The 16225-nt window shown below is 38.4% G+C and overlaps 1 pseudogene; it reads left to right on the top strand.

Moving 5' to 3' along the window:
* The first annotated feature begins 229 nt into the window (after positions 1-229).
* LOC122803765 lies at positions 230-973 on the top strand (annotated as a pseudogene).
* Positions 974-16225: the final 15252 nt, after the last annotated feature.

Below are 16225 nucleotides of genomic sequence, written 5' to 3'. Positions count from 1 at the left end.
TGCATGCAAGTTTTGTTAGTGCGTAAAGAGTATAATGTGAAATTACACTACAGTACATTACACAGTAAAACATTTGATATGTATAGTGGAGAATCAAGATGCACCATTATTGCAGAATATAAGAAGAAACTAATTCACCAAACCAGTTTTTTTGCAAAACTTAGCACTAAACAAAATTCTGGCCTTGCTGCTTCGTACAAAGTAGCATTGGAGTTATCAAAAGAAAAAAATGCCTTTTAGTGACGGTTTGATAGTGAAGAAATGTACAATTGAAATAGCAAAACAATTTCATGAGCTGAAATTAGCTGAGAAGTTTGAAACAGTGGCATTATATCAACAGACCTTCGCAAGACGCTTACAACATATGGATCAATATGTTTCAAAAAAGCTGTGTGATTTTATAGTAAAATATGAGCACTTTTCATTGTGTCTTGATGAAAGCATCAAGTACTGATCAAGCAGACGTAAGTCAACTTTTAATTTTTGTTCGAACTATTCAAGAGGACTTTACTATTAATGAAGAACTCCTCAATCTTATATCTTTACAGGGGATTACTAAAGGTACTGATATTTTCGTAACAGCTCAAAAGTTTGTTATGAACTATGGAGGATTTGATAAATGTTCCTGCATCATTACAGATGGGGCCAAAGCTATGACAGGGACTGGAAATGGCTTTTGTGGACTATTGAAACAAAATAATATTAACTGACCTACAATTCATTGCATAATTCACCAATATTTCTCTTTGGAAAATTTCTATGTCAGGTCAATGACATGAAAGTAGCTGTAAAAATAACTAATATTGTAATAAGAGGTAATAGATCTCTGAGTCATCATTAGTTTTGTAATTTATTGAGCAAAATGGATGCTGCATATGGCCATTTTCTCCTTCATTTTGATATTTGCTGGTTGAGTGCTGGAAAATGTCTGGAAAGCTTCTTTGACATTTGGAAAGATACCCATATCTCTTAAAAATGATGTGAAGTTTGATACAACTGAACTTGAAAATCAAATGCAAGATCCCATATTTTTATCAGATCTTGCATTTATAACAGATATGAACAACCATTTGAATGAGTTGAACTTAAAAGTACAGGGCAAACATCAGAATATTGCCAACTTATATGGTCAATTGAATGGCTTTAATAGTAAATTGAAGTTCTTTATATGAACATTGGCAAACAATATTTTTACTTTTTTTTCCAAATTGCAAAGAAAATTTTGAAGAAATTAAGGATTTTAAAGAAATATCATTTTCAGCTCATGTAAAGTATATTGAAATGATCATTGAGGATTTTGAGAATCAGTTTGGTGATTTTAAGGAAACTGAAGAAGATATTTCAATTTTTACTAAACCCTTGACTGTCACCATTGAAAATGTAAGCTCTGACCAGTTGTGTGATTTGCAATCAGACCCTTTTTATACTAACAGAAGTGAAAAAGGAGAAGGTTTTTGTAAATTACTACCAATAGAGAGATACCCGAAATTGAGGAAGTTTGGACTCAAGATGTGCTCAATACTCAGGAGCACATATCTTTGCAAAAGTACTTTTTTAATGACAAAATTCATTAAATCAAAGTACAGATGTTCATTGACAGATAATTCTCTTGCAAATTTACTTTGGCAACTACAGCCATCGAAATTCATATAGCTACTTTATTAAATGAAGCCAAACTACTGCAGAGCTCTCATTAAAATGAAGAGGTTGAGAGGTATGTTGGTCACAAATGCAAACAAGATTTGGTCATCACTTTAAACAGAGGTGTGGTAAGCACTCCAGAACAGACATTCAATTTCTAGAAAGGACTAATTTTTATGCATTTGTATCTAAAGCTCCAGTGGTTCAGACCTGTGAAGAATTTCTTTAGCACTGAGCCAGAGGCTGCCAAGAAGAGTGAGCATGCAGAAGGAAGCACTGACACTGCTATCAACTGAGTTATGAGGGTTAAATGTGAGCAGGTTTAATATTTTACTACAGCTAGAAAACTGGCCCTTAATAGAAAGACATTTGTTCTGTAAAAATTACTGCATCTTGTCTACCATTCCAATAAAACCTTTTATAAGCACCATGACTTTTCTTTCTTAAGAAATTTTCAAAGTGCTTGCTAAACCTAACTAACAGTAGGACTCTCCAAGTAATTTCAATATATGTACTGCATTTATAATTGTGGATGTGGCCCTCAGATAAATCTTTTTATTTTAATGCAGCCCTCAGATTGCATACGTTTGGACAGCCCTGTTGTACTTTATTATTGTAGTACAATGTGTAGACTGATCTGTATATTAGATATCTAATGGACTGACTGGCCAGAAACATTAGTGTGCAGCTTTTTCATGCCAGCAAAACAGAAAGTAGTCAAACTCTGGTCAGGATTATTAACATTGTCTTTTTAATTTGAGTAATTTATTGTAAGGAAAGTGGTTAAGAATTTAACATTGCTGCCCCATGGAGTTTGCTTCTCCAGTTCAGTTCCCATTTAGGCTGTTTTCTGTGGGAAGTCTGCATCTCTACCATTATGTGAGGTTTTGTTGGGTGCTCTGCATTCTTCCTGTATTCCAAAGATTTTGTGCAAATGAATGGGCAGTCCTTCAGATTGCCCACAGCTATGTGCTCTGTGTAAGAGGGTTGTATGCTGGGTCCTCTGCTGTTTGATATCTACTTCTCTGAAGTAGAAGCCAATACCAAAAGGCTATGGCTGACTAAGTTTGCAGATGACTGCAAGCTAGGAGCAGTTGTTGAATCCCCAAATGACTTAGCCATCTTGCAAGAAGGTTTGAAACTAAATGTCAAAAAATACATTATGATACCTTTTGAGAAGTCAGCTACCTTGGGGAACTACAACATTGCCAATATGACTCTAGGAGTTGATCCGGTTATTCACCATTTGGGATCTTATGTGGACAGGGACCTAAGTTTTAACTTATGTGTCCATTGTCATAAGAAATTCCTTCTCTATTGCACAACTTATAAGCAAAGGAATTGTGTCTAGCTCTAGGGAAGTCTTTGTCCTTTTACTTAGCCCTCATTAATCCAGTCATAATGCCAAAAAATGCATTACTATATCCTTTGTAAAGTCATCCACCCTAGGGTACCCCTAAGAGTTGATGCAGTTGTTCAGAAATTGGGAACATATATGGATGTGACCTAACTTTCTGCCAACATGTGTCCATTGTTATAAGAAAATCCTTCTACTTTGCACATCTTATAAATAAAGGGATTGTGTCTATATCAAAGGATGTCATTGTCCTCTTAACCCAGCCCTCACTGGTCAGTCATTGAGTGTAATGCCCCATTTGGCATGCATCTATCTAGACACATACAACAACTGGAATGCCCACAGAGATACCTTACTCAAAGGATACAAGGCCTAAACAACAAGTCCTACATGGACCAACTCAAAGCCCTGTCACTGTACTTGGAATCTTACAGACTGCTAAGAGATGACCTGTGTCTGGTATACAAGGCATCCTTTGACCTAATAGTGATGGATTTACTGTAAGTCAGCAAGTCAAATTGATCAGAAATACTCAGTCTAGGGATCTGAACCTCTTCAGCAGCATCAGCAGAATAGTTTGGAAGGGAAAGGTTTATCATGTAGTAGATGCCACTGTTCTGGAAAAGACTCCCCATCGACATAAAACAAAGCTGATCCCTGTCCCAATTGAAGCTCACATTGGATATATGGATAAGAAACAGAGAATGTACCCCAGAACTACTCCTTGTACTACTACTGGTCAGAGGCAGTTCCTAAATGTTTTATCCCATGCATGGATCCTCTCAAATTATGTATGATATAATCACAGTTGTTAGGGGTAAAATATGATTAATGACCACGGGATAGGTAAGACCAATCTAACACCAAATGGGGTATGTTAATTCACACACCAAAAGGGAAATTGGCTAAGATTAAAAAGACCCACAAGGGCAGCTAGTCTGGTCTTTACCTGTGAACCTATGAGAGACTTACAGCAGATTGCAGTCCTACCCAGGATTGCTTTCTCTGCCTTTTTTATAGTGAGTTCTGAGGTGTCGTTTAACTCCTTGTGCAACCATGAAATGGATTAAGTCGGCAAACAGAGAATGAATGATTCTGATTTTGCCTTATTTGTCAGCAACATGTCAGAAGCCATGCAGGTTCATTTACTGACAATGGTCTGATGACTTTAATTTGTCTTGTTTATTAACTTATTTGTGAATGTCCTTCATTTTAAAGGTTTATGTTGTGTTATACTGAAGGTGATCTGTGATGTTTTCAGAGCCCAATGATTCTGTGTGATATACCTGGATGAAAGCAAGATAGTGCATACTGTGTATCTTGATCTGTCCTAGAATTTGAACACAATTCCCCATGCAGGTATCATTGAGAAACTCTCCCAGCTGGGGATTAACCCTTACATCACTAGATGGTTAACCTATTGTCTCACTGACAGAACACATTCTGTGAAACTTGGTGAATCAACCTCTACCAGTAGAGCTGTTACTGTTGGCATATCCCAAGGATCTCTGCTTGGCCCTTTACTGTTTGGAATCTATTTCTAGACATTCTAGGCTAAAGTATATGGCCTTTGGCTTATCAAGTTTGCTGGTTCTTGCATATTGTGTGCAATCAATGAGTCCACCAATGATGATAATATACTACAGGAGGGGGCTAACACAGACCAATTATTGGTGCCAAAGCCACACGATCTACAAATAAATGCAAAAATGTGTCATTATTTTGGCCTTTTTCAAAGTGGAATTATTTGACAACACTCACCCATGCTAAAACCCATTGGTGCAAGACCTGGGAACACACATAAATAGCAATCTGAACCTTGACCATGAAGTGTCCACAGTGGTATGGAAATGCTACGTTGTGCACCTCATAAGTCAGGCCATCATATCCAGATCTGAGCATGATATAACAGCACTGCACTCAAACCTGATCAGAGCACTAATAGAATAAAATGCTCCCTTTTGCATGTACCTCACCAGACACCCGCAGCTGTTGGAGAAACCACAGGGGTTTCTCACCAAGAAAATGCAGGGCCTACAAACCATGCCATGACATATGTGGATAGACTGAAAGCCCCTGTTACTGCAATCTGTGTCACATAGGATGAGTTGACATCTCTGATCCTGTCCTGATGGGAATACTGCACATCAAATCAACAGCAAATTATCTACAGCTGATGACATAACCAGAGTCTGGTGAGAAGATGGTAATAGCATGTCCCACATGTTGGTGTAGAATGCCCTCTCTAATATCAAGCAAGTGCACAAACAAACACGCACCCCAGCTGACTGTAGTGAGAACAGAACCCCTACCTATCCAAGTACACCAACTAGAAAACTCTGTACTTAAGGCAAGTGCCGCAACTCAAGTCTAACTTACAGAGTGTCAGACAACAGTTTATAGGTGATAAGATCAGCAGTGTTTAGAGATACAATGGTCCATGGGTCACTATAATTTACTTCTTTTTTACTTGTTGTTTCTGTTAGGCATGTATGCTGCTAGGTGATCTGTAGGATGATGAGCCAAGTCCCATTGGCATGACCTTCTTTCATGAGCATAAGATGGCAGCTTGTCAGGCAACAAGGACCACCAGAGTATTAACTCATTTTTCTATCTTACTTTCAAAATATGCAACATCTGAGAGAAGAATGCTAATCACTGGAGAGCCTACAAACCACATCTCAGAAATCTGCTTGAGATTAATGCTTCTGTTTTGCTCCTGGAAAGAGAAGGAACAGAGTGACATTTTCCTGGCCTTTCTTGAGGCTACTGATTACGGAAAGCCTGAAAAGAGCTTCTTAGGTGCCAGCTTGGGATTTGTGCTGAATTTTGCTCCTGATGAGAGAAGGAGCACATGGATATTGATTCCCGATATCTGTGATTGGGCAGTGTGTATGATACCCCCCGACTGGTGTAGTTGCTGTTTTTGTAGAAACATCTTCAGTTTTAATTTTAAATCTTTATGAAGCATGGCTACCTGTTATATTGAATTACTGCATGTGATATCTGGGGTATCTACAGACTGCTTTAACTCCTGGGATGAGACTCCAGATTAACAAAGAGCCTGTCAACTTCTTCTCTGGAATCAACTTGGAATTGATTCTACTGTTTTGTTTCTGATGAGAGAAGGAACAAAAGGACATTGATTCCTAGCTGAGTGTAGCTGCAGGTGACCAACACCAGTAGTTTTCAGGTAGTGGCCAAAAGGGGAATCACTATTATTTATCATTATGGGCAAACCTGATTATGTCTTTACACCAAGTTCTGCTAGATTAGCTAACACACCCTAGCTTTAGAGTATCATCAAAAATAATTAATCCATAAATCTTCAGGGTCTGCTGTAGTTGTCCCCTTCCAACCCATTGGTAATATGATCATACCTAATCCTCCACTCACTAGCAACATGGCAAAACAGTCTGCTCTTCCCCTATCTGTGGTCAGTCTGAGTTCATTAGATGTTCAAAGGCAGTATAGCAACTGTCTTTTGCTTACTGACTGTTCATTGCTTCTACTAGTAGAGAGTTCAGCTTGCAAGAAATGTAAATATTTAAAAAAATATGTAGGCAAATGTCTCACATCAGACCAAAGTTGAGAAGCATCATACCTCCACACATCAGTCACAACACATCACAACACAGCACTAAGCTCATAAATAATACTGATGCTGTAAAGAAAATGTTGTCAAAGCCCCCCTAGAACACACTCTAAAATATCCCAGCCCCTAGTACATAATGAAGCACCTACTCCATCTTCACTCGCACACACTGAAAATCTGTGTATCTCCCCTATGTCACCGGGAAAGCAGGCTTAAGCTCTTAAGGCACACTGGGTCCATTTCACCAAAGAGAAAAGTTTTAGTAATAGGAGACTCTTTAGCCAGGTATACAGACACATGGTGATTGTAATCTCCTTGTCTAGTTCCAGGATCTGTGATGTCACAAAGGTTCTAAAATCCTTTAAACCAGGTACGTATGATTATGATCTAGTAGTTGCCAATGTGGATGTATATCACCTGAAGCTTTCCACTGAGGGGGGCATGCAAAAATAAATGCTGGACCTCACTATGCATGTGTTAGAGGCAAGAAAGACACTTGTCTTGAGTAGTATCTCAACTTTAGCAAGAATGATGTCTAGATATGAAAATATTAAACTGGTAAAGAGTTAATGTCACACCAAGGGTATCTAGTACATGTTTGCCTGGGATTAGATGGAAGATAATACTTCTTTGCACCTCTCATACCAGGACTTCTGTATACTGAAAACCAAATGGTGGTCCACTACTGTCTGCTGGAAAAGCAGAACTATTCTGGCAGATTATTTTGGAAGCAACAAAAGGGCCAGTACTTCTAGTGAAAAGCATTACATCCTTGTTTGTGGCTTTGTACAAATAAATTGTACTTTGGAATATATTCTACTTTGGTCTCATTCCTTCATTTGGATCTCCAGAACGAATCTTTTTTGTGTGGTTTTACTTCTGTATACTGGCTAAAGATATTCCTGTCCCCATAGTGCTTTTTTTAGGCAGGGTGTCCCTACTGGACATTCCTACATAGCAAACTCAAACTCAGATCAAATTTAGACAACATTATAATGGCACTACTAAATGCTAGGAGTCTAAATGGAAAGATGCAGGAGTCTGAGACTATCCTGCTTGAATACTTTCATACCTGTGTATTTACTGAGACATGTTTTTTCTTTACTAGGGTTTAGCATCTATCATCCTCTCACTCCCTTAGGTAACTCTGAGAGAGTATCTACATTTGTAAGAAATAGCATCACCTCACACCAAGCTTCTGAAGATTCAAATCAACTTGAAGAAATCAAGTTATTATTTTGTTGCTAGGTATGGATCCCCATCAATGCCCCCCAAAAAACATCATGGAAATTACCATAATATCATTGAGGGATTACATATCAAACAAAATACCTTCTTACCAGGGGACTTCATTTACCCAGGCAGTGACTGGCACACTTACCCCTCTAAAATGAATATGCCCAGCATTTCCTAGACTTTGTTAATACCAATGCACTGGAGCAAATTATAAAAACAGAGGCTGTAGTAATAGGAAACACTATAGTTGGACATACAGACTACTCACTAGAGGCAGTAATATCCTTAACCTGGTCCTTACCAATCTAGCCTCCACCTCTACTCCACCCTCACATTCCTTATCCATGGTTAAATCAGACCTAGAGGTAGTACCTCACCACCAGCAAATGAAACCATCTTTAGAGACTTTTCCTCGCAAACTTATTTCAGTTTGTCGAAGACCTATGCAAACTTTCCAACAATTCCATACAGTGGACCTAGTTGAGACAGCTGCCACAATCACCTCCAGTTTTATCCACCACCTAAACAGATGCATAAAAAAGTTGTACTCATCTGCCCTAAATATAATGGTAAATGCAGTAAAAAAAATGTCTGTAATAGAGCTCCCATACTAGCAAACTGTATAATAGAGGAAGCAAAAAATGAAAGTTTTAAGAAATCCCTGTTGCCTTATCTCAAGACTACACTGAAATATGCCAGTAAGGAACTTAAGTGCATTATTAGAAATTATAGAGCATAAACCTAAGGTCATTAGAGATAAGAAAGGAAACTGTGTAGTTTATGACTAATGTCCAACAATCCACTGAGCTCATCATAATATCATACATTCCAATCCCAAGAACATAGGTAATATTTAAGCAGGCAAATTTACCTCAACTACTTACTTTGTTGCCTCCCACTGTCCCTGAAATCACCTTGGAACAAGTCTTACAATCCCTGTCCAAAGCTAAAAATAATATTTCTATAGGACCACATAACATACTAGGCTGCATTCTCATCAGGGCTTAGTATGCACTATCGCCGTCTTTACAAAAATGTTTTCCTTCTCATCTTATCCATAAGGTTTGTGCCTGATGTCTGGGCAATAGCCACTTGATTCCCCTACATAAGAATATCCACTCTACAGTCCCAGGTAATTATAGGTCCATCAGCCTCAACAGCCTTATATGCATATCTGGGTCCCCTAATCATGGACAACATTTCATAATGTCGAAGACGATATGGCCGAGACCATATGATAAACGTTTGAAATGCCAACCATGCGGAACTGGCATCTCTGTAGAGTGCAGAATGGAAAGATTTCCATTTTTGCACTGTTGTGTGATCTCAAACTTGGTTTATTTAAGTTACAGGGCTGTGGGGGGGGTGCATCCCCCCACAGGGGATGCAGGGGGGCATAGCCCCCCTGCTAGTAGTTTGAAGGTAAGTTACTGTTGTGTTTTTTTTATACTACATGGTTGACATTTCGAATGTCGATCATACGGTCTCAGCCATATGGTCTTTGACATTATGAAATGTTAACCATGTGTAGGGGACCCGCATATCCATGGAACATATTATAGCAGAGCTCATTTATGTAGATATTGACAATTTCATTGAAATATACATCAATCAGTTTTGTACTGTGAATTACAGGTCCTGTCTCCTGAACTTAATAAATTATTTGAAAAGGTTACAGAGGCTGTGGGCAGTGGGCAGTCCATGAACATTGCTTATCTTGACCTTGCCAAGGCTTTTGACACTATCCCCTATGCTGCTATTATTGAAAAAATAGACAAACACTGTAAACTTTTGTGTTGTCCATTGGATTGCAAATTGGATATCAAACAATTCAAGGGTTGCTGGTACACTCTCTCAGCACAGTGGGAGACCAAAAGGTTAGTGCTGGACCTCCTCCTGTTTAGCATTATTGTTAGACATCCGAGCCAGTATTCCAGAAGTATGGTTGAACAAGTTTGCTGAAGACTGCAAACCTGGCACTTTTTTTGTTTTGGCCCCTTAACATAATTTTACTGGCCAGGTTTCCCAGTGCCCCATGTCCATGTTGGGTCTACCAGTTAATCTTCTACTTCCCCCTGGACTTACTTTCTAGGCAAGTCAGGGATCATATGGGTGTCCTGGAGGTTTGGCAGTCTTTGAATCAATTCAGGAGGGGTTTATCTTAAATTCCATGCCTACTCCCTTCCCTGCTCCCTGAACTTGCCAATTGTATCCAAGAACAACTCTTCTTTTTGGACTATGCCTCCCCTTAGGGAGCCTCATCAATTAAACACCTCCCACCTACGATGGTAATATCCTTCCCTCCCTGCCACTCTGTCAGTTGCCTGAGATGCTAATCAAATCCATGACACCTGGGCTGTAGTCAGAGTTTTATCCCTCTCCACCACTTGAGTGGCTGCATGCCTGACACTGTCATCCACTTATCCACTGATACTAAACCACTCCAACAAGGGCTGAAATATGCATATACCTGATGTGATGAAAATGGTCTCGAGCTAAATGCAAAAAAGTACAGCATAGGAGAGCCTGACAAAAAAGCTGCTCCCACCTAATATGTTGTAAGTGCTACTTGTCTTTAGACAGATACAGTCATAAAAAACCTGGGTACGGATGTCGGCAACTCTCTCTCTCTCATTCGATCATCAAGTTTTCACCATAGTTATAAAATCAATCTATATGGCCCAGTTAATTTCAAGGGGTAACTTTAAGATCCGAAGATGTAATTTTACCAGTATACTCTTCCCTTATCAGGTCCACCTTTGAATATAGTACCCCCTTTGATATGTGCTAATTCATGGATACTGTGTAACTGGAAAGGATGCAGTGATTTTTAATTAAGAAAATTAAAGGACTTAAATCCTTCAACTATCCAGACAGATGGGCACAACTCTTCTTATACTCCATAGCCTACAAGCTGCTCCTACATGATATGTATCTCAGTTTTTGAACCATGCAAGACTCAGTCAAATCCTATTTGACTTCCAATTTCTTTGCAAAAGCAGTGGCTCTGCAAACATCCATACTGGGGATTATATCTACACCAACAAATAAACAAGATGCACTGAAGGGATATGTTTCTAACTCAATGTATTCCCAGAATATGGAATATGTTACCACTACAGGTTGAGCAAAGTACTATTTTGGCTACCTTTAAGATTAGTCTTGATGACTGGATGGGTAGACACACATTTGCACCAGGTTTATCATGTACAACTCTACTTGATTTGGCAGGTAAGCCCGAGTCAATGCTTGCAAAGGCTGGAAAGAACTTTTAAGTGTGCCTGCTTATAGGCGTTTATGGCTAGACCTGTTTGGACTTCTATGATTGTTTGCCATGTATTGCACCTATGTCCTTTTGTTCAGCCACAGAATCTTGGAAGTGTATCCAGCTGGTATCCACTTTCTAATCTTCCTAATGATTAAATCAGTACACATACACACACACACTACATATTTTTAAATATATGTCCAGGGATCTATCTTACATATCTTAAGACTATGATTCTTAACTTCATCTGTAGCTTTGCAGGTGCAGAATACTTAGAAAATGCTGACTGAGGCTCATAGCCGAAAAGTTTCCTTCTTTTGAAGTAAAATGGGGTATGTAAGGAGGCGGTAGGGTATTAGGATAAACTGAGAGCTGTTTGAGGTAGATGTAGGAGGCAGTTGTGAAAATTCCTTGAGGAAGTCTGTGGTGGGGAGGTTTCCTGATGTGGAAGGTATATTGTTGTCAGTCTTATTTATTTTTTTTTTTTGTAGGGATCTCAGCCTGTAAGCTGGTTTGTCAAGTTCCAGAAATGCTTTGGTCTGTTCAGCAGAGTTTTTGTGAAGCTAAAAGGTAAGTAGCTTTATGTCTTCTACTGGCCTTTTTGGCTAGGTTTCTGAGGATTATTAATCTTTGCTGCCAAGAAAGAGGTATTTTCCATTTTTTTTAGTTACTGAATAGGGATAGTAATTAATTTGGCATCTATTGATTTTGCCTAGTTGCAATAAATTATGAGATGGTTATGGTCTTAATTGCTTATTTTGGGTCAGAAAATGACCATTTGGTGTTGGTTAGGTCATAGTGCTGCTCTGTTTGTTTTTGTTTTGGAATGAAAACAGATCAGGCTTATAAAGGTCATGGTGGTCATTAACTATGAACTCTAACAGTTCTATAATTACCTGGCTTCCTGCTAGAGCCATGTATAATCAAAGAAGGTTTAAATCAAAGCTTAAAGAAAGAATAAAAAGTGGAAAGACAGATGAACAGGTTTTTGCATTCCAGCCTGGTTGCAAATGTGTGTTCTTTTCAAAAGTGTCACAAGTATGGCATGAAGGAGACTATGCATAAACAGCAAGACATTCTGGAAGTCATTAATCCAGATAAATAAAAGTTGGAGTACAAATAATAGAGAAGGAGATAAAACTGCAGCAAAGTTTGGGATGGCTACTTAAGTGGCAGTAACAGAACAATATACGACCTATTAAATCATTCTATGTACTGTTATCAACATCTGTCATGGATTCCTGATTTTATCGCATATTTTTGCCTTGATCCTCATAAAATTTTGTTTTTATGGTAAATCACTGTCAGTCAGTAATAACAGTTATTGGAGTCTCATACATCTTATTGTTAAAGCAAATGTGTGTAAATGCAAAGCTAAATTAACACGTGAATTTGAGTAATATTCAAAAGTTGTCTCTGATTTGGGGCATTTGTCCCCCGATAATTTCTGGCATTGTCCAGAATTCTTGAGCAAAGACATTGAGAGGTACATACCACTGAATTATTGGAATCAGTAGTAGATGATGAGCTGAGTTGTTCTTTTTTCAAACCCTCTACATGACGACTATTAGCTCTCTGCAGCCTGTCTCTAATTCACTTTTCCTTATGGGAGAAAGAGCCATCACTGACCCATTTGATCCCCTGTGAGTTGAAAGCTAATCACTGATCAGGGGGACATTATCAATGTAGGCATCAAGATCTCTCCATGAGACACTAATGATGCCTGTTTCTGGAGGCAGAGCATGTGAGCTTCCCTGTTTTACTGTCCCTGAGCTTCAAAGCTATGCTATGAAAGCATGCCACTCTAACCTGTCCTCCACTGGCTGAACCAGCCAAAGCTCCCAGTTGATATTGCCAAGTAACAAGCAAGTCACCTCCAACCCACAAGGATGGGCTATCTGTAGTCTTCTCAGTCATATCCTCCTGCTGTATTCCCTCTAGTTCTTGTGCCTAACAATCAAACACAGTTCATCTGATTACAAGTAGGGCTTTATCCCTCTGCATCACATGAGTAGGGTGACCTAAGGATTGTCTTAAATGAAATGCTGAAGTAGAAGCTGAAGACTTTATCAGGCTTTGTTAAAGAGATAGAAAGAATACACAGGATGGGGAGGAAGAGGTCTGAGACCTCAGCACCATGTCATATGTTAGCTTGTATACTCTTTCAAACAAAATTGATAACTTTAAAATAGGCACATACTCAAAAGTCCATCCTGAATAAAGGAATGAACATTGACATCATTGAAAACCTTTCTAGAATGCTCTTTGTAAGTGCCAGAAAGCTTACCTGCCTGTCAAGGATGAATTTAAAGCTGTTGGCATCAATTTATGGACAGCCTAATCACCAGTGATGGTGGATATATGGCAGGGAACAGGAAACTTCTCAGATAAACGAAAGCCTTGGGATTCCCCCTGTGGATTCTTCAGCAGTTGTGAGGTGGTACCAGGCCCCCAAAAACAGGCAGGCCCAATAGAGTAGCCCATAGATTGGTAGGTCAAACGGAAAGAAGCATGTGGGGTGATCTATGTCTCCTGAGAGCATTCCCACAGAAAAGATGACATGACAAGATGCTAGGGCTAAGATGTATAACAATTGGGAAAGGGGAGGAGGTAGAATTAGCAAAGCACAAGAAGTTCATTGGACCAAACGATCCCTCCCCAGGAAATACAGACACTTTGTCTGCACTGACCTGGGTACCTATATCTACCCCCATGCCAACACCACAGCAGCAGCAGAGAAAAAGGATGGAAGGAAGATGGACAGTATTTCACTGAGTCAAGTAAGTTTGTGTGTGGGGGGGGATAGTAACCTTTCACACAGGTTAGGAAACCAGTATTATATAGCTGACCAGATTGGTGAAATAGCAGGTGTGTACATTCCTATATGCAAGGTAAGAGGTGAAAAATTAGAAAAGAAATTCAGAAGCAATTAATAAAGGTGTAATGGACAGGAGATTAGGTTAAAGACTCTAATTAGAGATGTTAAGGTTAGCACTCAGGTTAGCATTCATTTGTTGAGGGGAAACTGATGCATCCTGTGGGAAGATCTGAAAAAACATACTGCAAACAAGGTCCTCCAGAGTCAAACGGAGATCAGCAGTAGAGGTGTACATACCAAATCAGTGACCTGGGCAGAAGAGTATTATGAATAGGAGACTATAGTTATCCCTGACTGAGTGGATGGGGTGAATAGTGGAAATAGTTGGAAAGGACTGTACCAATCCACGAGCCACTAGGCAGAATAACAATCCAGGAAAATTCTGTAATTTGTGCAGGCAGAAGACCTGTGTCTGCCCCAAGGTATTGCTGCAGTCACAAAGTGCTAGTCCATGATTTAAGAGCTGAGCTAAGGGGTCACTATTCCCCAAAGGCAATTTAGAAATGCTGTAAAAACCAGGATCGGACACGGCTAGAGGTTCAAGATAAAAACAGATAATTTAATATAGGTAAGTGCTTTCATGCCTTACAGGCACTTCATCAGACAAATAACAAACATTTAGAACTCCACTTATGTACCAAACTAAATCAATTATACAATCAATTAATGAAATAGCTTCCTTTCCTTCAAAATTGGTTTTAAAGGCACATAGCCATTCAATCCTGGAGGTTTATGTGCCTGCAACATTAAAATCCATTTTGTTTCACACTTCTCTATAATATTATTTACATCTCCCCCTCTTACTTATTATAACATTTTGTAGAATTAAAAACACAAAAGAATGTGCTTTATATGTTTGGATGTACCTATACAACGGACTAGTAGATGTCTTTATTCGTAATATACCCTATATGCTCCAACATCCTCTCCTTCAGAGTCCTGCTTGTCCTACCCATGTAAAAACTACTACATAAAACAAAGTGGGCAAGATATAATAAAAATAACAAAGATAAAAATATGAATAATAGACAACAGTTCTCTAAATTTGGCACTTTTCTGTGCAAGAGATGCACAGCCTGTCCCTATATTTCTAATGTCAAGATGTTTAAACACACAATTTCAGAATATATGTTTTCTCCAAAGTCTTATTCAGATTGCCATAGCAGGCATTTAATCTATCTTGCCCACTGTGTTTTATGTAGTAGTTTTTACGCGGGTAAGACCAGCAGGACTCTGAAGGAGAGGATGTTGGAACATATAGGGTATATTAGGAATAAAGACATCACTAGTCCGTTGTGTAGTCACATCCAAACACATAAATAACATTCTTGTGTTTTTAGTTCTACAAAACATCATAATAAGTAAGAGGGGGGTGATGTAAATAATTTCATAGAGAAGTGTGAAACAAAATGGATTTTAATGTTACAGGCACATAAACCTCCAGGATTGAATGGCTATGTGTCTTTAAAACCAATTTTGAAGGAAAGAAAGTTATGTCATTAATTGATTGTATAATTGATTTAGTTTGGTATATGAGTAGAGTTCTAAATCTTTGTTAGTTGTCTGATGAAGTGCCTGTAAGGCATGAAAGCACTTACCTATATTAAATTATCTGTTTTTAACTTGAACCTGAAGCTGTGTCTGATCCTGGTTTTTACAGTGTTTGGTGTTACTTTGTGGTCTACAAAGTTTTTTATCCAGGAGCTTTACTGCTGATGAACTGTTTTTATTTCTTGGAATTTAGAAATGTTCAGCAGATTATGTTCAGTAGATTTTGGCATACAGATGCATATATACATGATATTTATGTTGCAGTGCAAATATTTTTATCATTTGCCAATGGAATATATATCAATTTCTGTCTTGTTATACACATGCATTATATTATGGTTTACTCTTATTCCTATTTCAGGTAAGATGAGAATGCATTAAGTTTATACCAGATATATTCAGAAGTAAGGCTTATGATAGCAATGGAGCTGAGAAGAGGAGGGTTGATTTTATGTATAAGTCTGGATCCTGTAGCTATTGCAGACATCTTATGCTTTAAAGTATAAGCTTATACTTCTTACAACTAAAAAAATACTTGTTTAATATCTTTAACACATATGAGTCACTGAAAAGAACACCCCAAATGTAAAATACCCCTGACTACACACTGCACAAAACTGCTTTATTTAATATATGTAGTTTATATCATGAAACATTTTATACAAACAGTAAGAAGAACAAAAATGTTTTATTACAGTT

Source organism: Protopterus annectens, chromosome 6.part0, assembly GCF_019279795.1.
Source record: "Protopterus annectens isolate FY-2018-M chromosome 6.part0, PAN1.0, whole genome shotgun sequence".
Classification (NCBI taxonomy): Eukaryota; Metazoa; Chordata; order Ceratodontiformes; family Protopteridae; genus Protopterus; species Protopterus annectens.
The sequence above is the reverse complement of the archived record's forward strand: the minus strand, read 5'-3'. Positions and strand labels throughout refer to the sequence as shown.